This window comes from Coptis chinensis, chromosome 3 (assembly GCF_015680905.1).
Source record: "Coptis chinensis isolate HL-2020 chromosome 3, ASM1568090v1, whole genome shotgun sequence".
Taxonomy (NCBI): domain Eukaryota; kingdom Viridiplantae; phylum Streptophyta; class Magnoliopsida; order Ranunculales; family Ranunculaceae; genus Coptis; species Coptis chinensis.
Genome location: NC_141458.1, coordinates 37,400,227 through 37,409,780, shown reverse-complemented (window position 1 = coordinate 37,409,780; position 9,554 = coordinate 37,400,227). Strand labels below are relative to the sequence as shown.

The 9,554-nt window shown below is 37.4% G+C and overlaps 1 long non-coding RNA gene across 2 annotated transcripts; it reads left to right on the top strand.

The window, feature by feature from the left end:
* Positions 1-5,482: 5,482 nt before the first annotated feature.
* Positions 5,483-9,208, top strand: LOC147509470 (uncharacterized). 2 transcript variants are annotated; one of them, XR_015216564.1, is made up of 5 exons: positions 5,483-5,741; positions 7,488-7,610; positions 8,024-8,333; positions 8,450-8,613; positions 8,941-9,208. It is a non-coding gene; the product is annotated as an uncharacterized LOC147509470 (long non-coding RNA). The 2 variants fall into 2 exon arrangements; XR_015216563.1 differs by lacking the exon at positions 7,488-7,610 and having other exon boundaries at positions 5,486-5,741.
* Positions 9,209-9,554: the final 346 nt, after the last annotated feature.

Sequence of the window (9,554 nt, the reverse complement as noted above, 5' to 3'; positions counted from 1 at the left end):
TGAGACTCGGAAACTCGACATTTAACTGTCGAAGCTGATGGGCCGTTAATGGCCTCACCTGTCCGGACCTTTTTGATTTGAACCCTTGTCTTTAGGTTTTTTATTTTATGGATTTGAGGTGGGTTATTGATATTGGGGGTGGCTGTGAAGCTTGCACGGTCCATCAATGGCGTCTTTGTGATTTGGTGGAGGGTGAGTGATCGAAGGTTAAACTGTCGAGATTGAAATCGATGGTGAAACTGTCGGGGTGGATGGGTGAAGTGTGTTGTTTAAACTGTGATTGGGTCGTGTACTGAAGGATGGGGGTTGCTGAACCTTGGAAGTTGTTAATGGCGACTCGCCCAAACACTCCAGTAAAATGTGTTGAACTGTTTTTCAGTGGTTTGTGTGGTGAAATGATGATTGGTTGAAGTGGGGGAGTGTAGTAGAGTGAGGGGGCAGTTGTTAAAGCTTGAGGAACCATTAATGGAGATCAAAATATTGTAGATCTAGTTTTGATGAAGTATAGGGATTGAATGATTTGGGGTTTTTGTTTTTATTAATGTTGTTTGGTTTGTTATGGGGATTAAAATCGGTGGGTTTGTATAGGGTGGTGTGTGGAGGTTGTGGTGGTCGATTTTTGGTGGTCTGGTGGAGGGGATGACCGAGATTTAGATCCGGTGCTCCCAACCTCACCTATTCTAACTCTAATTCACTTGGGCCTTGGGCCTTAGCTAGTTTAAGTTGCTGGGCTGAATTCTAATGTTAGTTGTTGGGCCTTGGTTGGTTTATTTGGGCTCGATCTTATTTGTTTAGTTTGGGCTAGTTTAATTTAAAGTTTTAGGGCCGGGTTCTAAGGTTTGGGCTTGGCCAGTTGGGTCCGAACCATTACCTTAGTCATGAGCCCATGAGCCATGCACATTGACCTTAGCCACGAACCATGGCTATGACCCTGAACCTGTTGAACATAGAAACGACAGTTGACTTCGACCATGATGTGTTGACTTTGACAATTATGTGTTGACTTTGATTTTGACCATGATGTGTTGACTTTGACTTTTGACCGTTGACTTTTACCATGACGTGTTGACTTTGACCGTTGACTGTATAATGTTGACTTTTTCCAGTTTTTCATATATTTAAGAATATAGACAAATATAGTAATAAAATATTGTCGAAAATTATATAACGTTGTTTGTCATTATCTAATTAAGATTTGACGTGAGTAGTGTGTAAAGCATATATATATTGGGCTTTGATTGTGGACTGTGGACTGTTTAATTGTACTACATTTTATGTTGTAAATTGTATGGACAAATCAAATGCTAAAATGTTGTGGAAGCTTGTATAAATTTGGTGGTCATTATCTAATTAAGATTTGAAGTTGATATTGTGACATTATATAATATGTTGGGATATATATATTAAATGCAATAGTTTTGGAGAAATAAATGTATAAACACTCCATTATTATATATGTGAGATGCTACTATGAGGTAGTATAGTATTGGTGAATATTTGCCCACGGGATTGTGGCTTAGTGCAATAATATATTGGCACGTGAAAGAATAAAAGTGGTTATGAGATATAATTGAGATATTTCTAAATATTGTGGCTTAGTGCGATAAGGTATTTGACCTGCACGTGATATAGTAGGAATTGATATGAGATATTATTGTATGACACCTGAATAAATTACGTAACGAAAATCCTAGAACCTGACTACCACAACGCATGTGATTTGCCCTGTGTGGGCGTATGTAATATGATTGGCCCTTGTGTAGGGTGTATATATAAGATGTTGATTGACCCATATGTTGGGCAATCGTAGCCGAATAGTGGCTTGATTATTCCGTTCTCAAAATAGAACGAGACGCGCGATATTTTATGCCGAATAGTGGCAGTACTTACATAATGGCTTCCGTGTGAGGGTTACGGTGTCGCGCATCCCGCCGGGTAGTAGTTCGCATACGGAGTGGTTCATTATGTAAGGGGAGGCATGTGGATGTACATGTTCTGCATTGGGAAGCGATTGTGGTAGCTAGGGAAACTAGGTAAGACATAGATACGACGTGATTTTAGGGACACGCAAAGAAAGCCTGAATTAATATAAATATGGTAATATGTTGGTTAATGATGTATCTTTAGATAGATGATTGTATATGGTTTTGCAGAAGTGTGGATCAAACTAATTACTTGGGCAGAGACGACCCACTCTGTTATTGAGCATGAAATGTTGTACGGATATAATATGTTTGGTTGGTTATTTGTTTAGTTAGAACCTAAGGCGCCTCGATGGAGGAACTATATGCCTTATTTATTATGAGTATAGTTTGTTGTGTGGTTAGTGGGAAGTTAAGGCGCCTCAGTGGAGGAACTACCTGCCTTAATTATTGTACGTAAGGATGTTGTATTAGTTATTGAAAGTTAAGGCACCTCGGTGGAGGAACTAACGGCCTTATGGATTTTGTATATATATGTATAATTATATGTTGTATTTTAGGGCTACTCACACCAGCACTTTTATAATGCTGACCCGATTTGCATGTTTGCTTATCGGGTGTGTTCATTAAATGAACATAGTTGATAAGTCTTGACAGGTTTCATGTTGAAGAAAGTTGGTTGCTGCTTGTGGTTTGCGTTAGCGTCGCATTTCAAGATAGGCTTTGTTTTCTTTTGAGGTGATATAGATTTTCAGTTGAAATAAGGTTATTTGCATTTTCATTTGTTAACTTTTGTAATGAAGAGGACTTTTGTTAATTTGAAATTTTTATTGGTTTTTAAATTATCTGCATATTTAAACTGTTTATGGGTTTTTGGAAGTGGAGAGTGCATCACACCTCGGAGATTGAGGAGTCAGGAACAAATAATGTTTTTTCCGAATTCTGTCGAAATTTAGGGTGTGACAGGTGCTCTTTGCGATTTGAACGTATTCATCTCACACATCCGCACCACAACCATATGCAAGCAAACGAATGCAAGCAACCACCTTTTGCATACCCGTCAAACATGGATTTCCAATGCCATCAACCTTGTATGTTAAGTACTTGTCATGGTCAGAGACGACTTTCAAGATTCAGAAGAAGAGATGGCGGTGCATCCTAAACTTCCTACGGAAGATATCAAATGGATACTTCAGGTATTGCACGAAATAATCTCTCATAATCCTATTGTGAGCGTCAATTCGATCACGATAAATGTACTTTTTACTGGGGACCGAGCCTCGATGATCACGAGTAGCTTCGTGCATGTCTTGCAACAACAAGAACATAGGTACGAACATGTTGTCATCGTCATTCATCATGGTCTCATCTTCGGATGAGGAGCTTGATTCCACATAGTGAGAAGAAGAAGCCATTTTGAGTGTGAGAAGAAAAGTTGCAAAGTTGAGAATGAATGTAAGAAGAAAGGTTGCAAAGTTGATAATAGTAATGCAAAAAGTATGAGTGAAGGCAAAGTTGAGAAATTTGTGGTCTATAAAGTTGACACAAGAAATGAGGTTGGTGGTTGAAGAGCTGAAGGTTGAAGCTTTGATGACAAATAAATGTATGTGAGTAAAAAATTGGTTGAATTTGGCTAAGTCTAAATCGAATTGAGTGTTTGGAAGGTACGGATGGCACAGTGTCTGCCATTCATCCATTTAATTAAAATGGGAGACAGACGACATAGTTTCTGCCATCTGTATATAAATAACCAACAAACGGTAGAAACTATGTCGTCCGTCTCCTAGAACTTATTATGGCAGCTGCTAGTAGGGCAGTCAATGGATCGGTTTGGGTCAGGTTTTGAAAAATCCGAACCCGAACCGATAAGAAAATTAGGAACCCAAAACCAAACCGAACCGATAATATTATGTTTAATTCGAAACCGAACCGAACCGATAAGATATATTGCAAACCGAACCCGAACCAAAACTATAAAATCAATTAAATTTTAAATTAAATTAATTAATTTTTACCACACAATTGATAAATATATACAAAATTAATCATAAATATTATTAAAATGCTATCTTATCGGTTCGGGTTCATATCGGTTCGGTGAGGGCAAACCCAAACCAAACCAATATATTATCGGTTTGGTTCGGTTTCGGGTCGGTAGAGGGCAAACTAAACTAGTAAACTCCATAGCAGTGGGGCGTGAGCGGAGAGGGAGAGGGAGGAGTGGAGAGGAAGAGGGAGAGATTGAGAGGGAGAGGGATGAATAGGAGAAGATGAGGACAGACAGAAACCAACCAAGTAATGTTTTGGGCCACCTTACCCCCACCCGGCCCAAGATCGTTCGCTCCGCTCACTTGATTATCAAAACCCAAACCGTTTTTTATCGATTTGGTTCGGATTGGTTATCGGGTTATCGAAACCCATTGACAGCCCTAGCTGCTAGTGAAGGTCTTAACTTTGGACTGGGTTTTTTACTCTTTTCAAATTTTAGACCCTTTTAGCAGCTCCGAATGACCATTTTTGTAGTTGGGGGCGTGGAGCGGAGTCCAGGGTACACCCTCACTTTTTCTAGAAAAAAAAAAAAATGTACTTTTCTCAATACCCAAAAAACTTATTAGAAAACTGGAAGTTTCAACTTAAACTTATTTCTTATGCACAACATTCCAACAGTTTGTATACAGATTGCATAAATATAGTACGAAATGTTAGAAAATCTCGATCAACAATTACCCATTTGTATCTGTTCCATAATCCATAACTCATTAGATTCATCTCTACCCAAAAACACATCATCTCAAACCCAAATTTCATAATAGATTACCTCATAAACTCATGTGGTTTATCCACAGAATCAGCTCTCAAAACTTCAAAAAAATATATATTAAAAAGATTCACAACAACTAAACCTGACGCAGTCCTCTCTCTCTCTCAAACCTATGGTCTCACTGATGCCCACATCTCAAAGACACATTGCCTATCCTCTCGGATTTTTTCTAATCTTGATAAAATTCTAGAACCCAAGCTAAAGTTTTTCAAATGACCTTGACATTCTTGGACTTAATCTTGGAAAATTTAACTTCGTCCAACCTTTTAGAGAAACAAATTATTCCTTCAGTTAGTTTCCTTAGGAGTCTACTTCACGGGGGAGTTGGCTCCTCATTGAAAAGAACCCAATGGGACAGAGCATAGCAAGCCTAAGACACCATAGTGTACCGGCCGGAATCAAATATATTAGAGTTCACAATGATTAGATTATTCTTTTCTTTTTTAATACACTTATTATTGCTACCTTTATATATGATTTTTGATGTTCATTTTATACTTGTTTTGTAATCGGGTTTAAAATATGAGCACTTCTTCAGTGCGCAGGTCGTAAGGTGCGCAGGTCGTTTGGGCCTTTGGATTCAGTACTTCTGCCTCGCAATACACACGCACCCCCGGATGAGTGGCCGAGATGTGATGGCGCACCATACATCTCGCGCACTGAAGATTTAGCCTTAAAATATTAGTTAAAAAAAATGAGTTTTTTTTTGTATGCTTGGCTGTCGGGGTTGGCTCATCCTCACTCAATTTCCTGGCTCCGCCACTGGTTGGGGGTGCTATATTTGCCATAAGCAGCCGATATAGCCCCCATTCGAATTGCTCTTAAGTCTTAACAAGTCACATACGAGAAACAGCTGAAACGTGAAACCATAAACCCTGCAAGAAAGAATGCGTGGCGTTCAGAAGAGACCTCAAAAGTCGAAAAGTTCAGCAGTAGAACAAGAAGCATCCTCATTCTTCAAGTTAATCAGCTCCTCCATCCTTGAAAGTCAACAACTAGTAAGACTTTTTACCAATCCTTATTTCTTTGTTCAACTGAATATTGTGAACTAGTGTTGATGCATCATGCATGCATGGCAGAATTTAGATGTTTAAAGGTTTGGTTTGCAACTTGAAGACAATACAACATGCCCCATAGTTTCTTAGAGATGGTAAGAGCAACCCCTTCTCTTTGGCAACCACTCTAGTGGACGATGTGGATTCCACAAGTGTCGTGAGTTGATTCGCATTGTTGTATTGCAGTTCGACATAATGTCTGTTTAGATATTTTAATTAGTGGGGATGCATGTATATGTGTTAAATTGCATTAGGATTTAGTTGTATTCATGGTATTTGACTATTAGACATCAATAATTGATAATCGAATTTGGGAATTGTTTTTGGAAAGAATGAAGATTACGTTAAAATACGGAAAGTGGGAGCACTTTGACTCATTGGCATAATATTGAACGAGTGGGCAATCTTGTGTTTTATGCGTGTTTATGAACTTGTAATAGTTACAATACTACTAAATTAGTTAGGTATTTTATACTTGCAGTAGTTAATTTTTAAAGTTTGTAATGTAGTATACTAGTATTGTTGGTGTTGGCTGAAATTATCCTGGCTAGAACTCATTTTACAATTGTGTTGTAATTCGACAAGAAGTTTGTGTGGAACTTGTGCTAATTTCAACCTTAAGCATTGGTAATTGCCTTATTGGGAGTTATAGATCTTTACTATGATGTGAGCGAAATTTTTGCTTTACAGGAGTAAACAGTTAGCCAGAATTGGAACTCATAGGTGATAGAATTGTAGATATCCGAAACTGACCATTAAATTGTGGAATACCAACTTACAGTCTCAAAGGTTAGTAGCCAGAGTGTGGAAAGGGACCCTGAGTGAGAGTGAGAATAGGATCAGTAGCAGCTATGCACCTAACATTGATATCTCTTAATAGTGGGAGTTTCTAATGGAATGGGGGGAGTTGGAACACGAGTGGCAATGTCACCCCTAATAGGAGAATCCGGTTATAAACACACCGAAGACGACATATTTGATGCCCTCCTTATCCCTTGGGAACTAATGGCTCTCCATTATATTTAATTAAGAACCAATGGGGCTTCATAATTTACTATACTCTAGCGAAACCATTCATATACAAGGTCTTTGTCAGGGGTAGCACCAAGGATTGTGCCAGAACTTTGGCATGAACAAATGAACAATGGATATACCTTCTCGAAGAAGTTTTTCGGAGTTGTCTTCTATTAGTAGTATAGTCCTACGAAATATGAAGAACTTTTGGATTAGTATATTTCCTCTTGTAATTCTCCCCCTTTAGTATCTGATCCTGGCCTCTAGATCGACACTTGGATCATCCTTATTCTGTCTTTTTGCCACATTCCTATGTAATCTAAGAGGTTATTGTGGATTAACATTTCAAGCCGTACAAGTGTTGATATATTTTGTTATCAATCTAATAATACAGGAAGTTATATGATGCAGGACAATAAACTAGTAGTAGGCTTCTATTTTCTTCTTTAGTTCTAGAATTAGAATAGAATTAGTCTTTATATTCCTAAATAGATTATGAGTTATAGTTTAGGCATTATTCTACTTTTAGTACTATTTCTATTTCAATTAGCCTGGTAAACTCTTTAAAAGAAGAACAAGTTGCATAAACAATTCATTCAATCATCAATATTATAATTTTACAGAGATTTTCTCATACCTTTTTAGTTTTAATTTGCTTCCGCTTCATCACTGTAGGATGAGGAATCCTACATAAATAAAAGAAGAACAATGGAAAATCTGTAACTGAAGGTTCGAGAAGGAGTTTCATATCTTTCTGATAGGGTACAAGTTATACTAGATAGTGTTTAGTACTTTAAGGTGGGCACTCCTTTTTTTTCAACGAGACTCCCAAAAGGAGTTTCCATTCCTTAATTATTCTTGTTAAGCAGGAAATTTTAAAATTTTTAAATCAATAATTTGGTACAAATAGCCCTGCAGTTCTAATTTGGGCTCCAAAACTGTTGCCAAAAAGTTTAGTACACATTTTTTGAGATATGTTGTTATTGAAGTAACTAGAATAGTTGGGGGCTTGAAACATGATTGTTTTGGTGTTACAAAACTTTAGATGGATATTTAGGAACCCTATTTATTCACTATCAAATAGGAGGAATGTGATAATTTTTCTGTTAGCCTAACAGCTTAGACTCATGGTTCGAGGCTCATGAAAAACAGAATTTATGTTATGTAATATTCTATACTTCAAAAACTAACTTGATATGTTCACCATGCAGGGGATTCCAAAAAAGTTTGCTTGCAAACATCGGAAGTATCTACCTGATGTTGTAGTCTTGAAAGTTCGAAGTGGTGATGTTTGGCGTGTTGAAGTAAAAAGAGTTGACGAAAACAGAGTTGTTTAGCTCCAAAATGGTTTGCAGGAATTTATAGAGCATCATTTGATTAGTGTTGGGAATTTTTTAGTTTTTGACTATGATGGTAAATCACAGTTTGATGTTCATATATTCAATATGAATGGCAATGAGATAGACTACATCCCTAACGGGCAACTCACTCACAGTGAAAAATGTCATCTGCCAAAACAAGGTGAAGAGGGAAACTCTTTGGAATGCTTCTTGTCCCCTCTACTAAGTCTTTCAAACTCTCTTATTATTCACATACATTGTTTTTTCTCATATAATTGTTATGTCGATTAATTACAGATGGAGTTGATTCAAATGCTATAAGAAATAGTGCTTTAGGAACAAGGAAACCTGCAGAAATCAAAGGAAAAGATGGAGTCACTCAGACAGCCAGTTCATTCAAGTCAAAACATCCTTTTTTCCAAATCGTTTTGACACCTTCATATGTGAATAAAGGATATCTGGTGAGCTTTTTACTTGAAAATCTTGTATGGTTTTCACTCTGAGGCGGAGTTAGACGCAGACTATACCAGGGTAGATTTGTTAAGACTATAACTGGAATTATATTGGTATGTTAAAAGTTAAGTTCGACCCCAGGTAGATCTTGGAAGGAAAACCCATGTAAGCCTAAGGTTATTTCATTGCTCCATCTTAGCCTGTCCTGTAATAATTTCCTAGCTCTGTACCTGCTTTAAAAAGTTTACCATATCTGAGTGTAGTTTTGTGAGATTAAGTATAAGAAGCATTCCTTTTTTGTATCAATAAGAAGCATTTTTTTCTTCATTTTGCAGCATATACCGTCCACATTTTGGAGGAGATACCTGCCAGAAGGATTAAAGACTTTAACACTTCAAGTTGCAAATGGGAGAAAGAAATGGCTTGTGCGTTGCTCTTCGTTTCCAGGCATTTTGAGAATCAGTCAAGGTTTTCATCTTTTTATATTGGAAAGTCATATTAAAATTGGAGACATTTGTGTCTTTGAACAAATAAAGAGGAAGGATGTTGTGCTAAGAGTTCATATATATACACAGAAGTAATTGAAAATGTTCTGTTATTTCACTCTTCATTCTTGTTTGAACTTTTTCTGGGTGACACAAGTCAAGATGTAGACGTGTAAAAATTGGCGTGTCGAATACCAACATTACATATATGATATAGCATATGTTGCCGCGTTTGATACCAGGGTTGGCGCATTAAGATGAGATGGAATTGGATTGATCCAATCATCCTGCTTCCGTTCTATATGGTACCGTAAAACTGGCCTGAAAGTAGCAAAATATATCACATCACAAGAGAGAGTTCAGGTGTAAAAAAGTCAACGTGTTACGGAATGAGTTAATCTGGTCGGTCTCTAACTCTACTAGAGAAGGATGCATGTTGTTGATCCAGTACTTAGTAGAGGGTG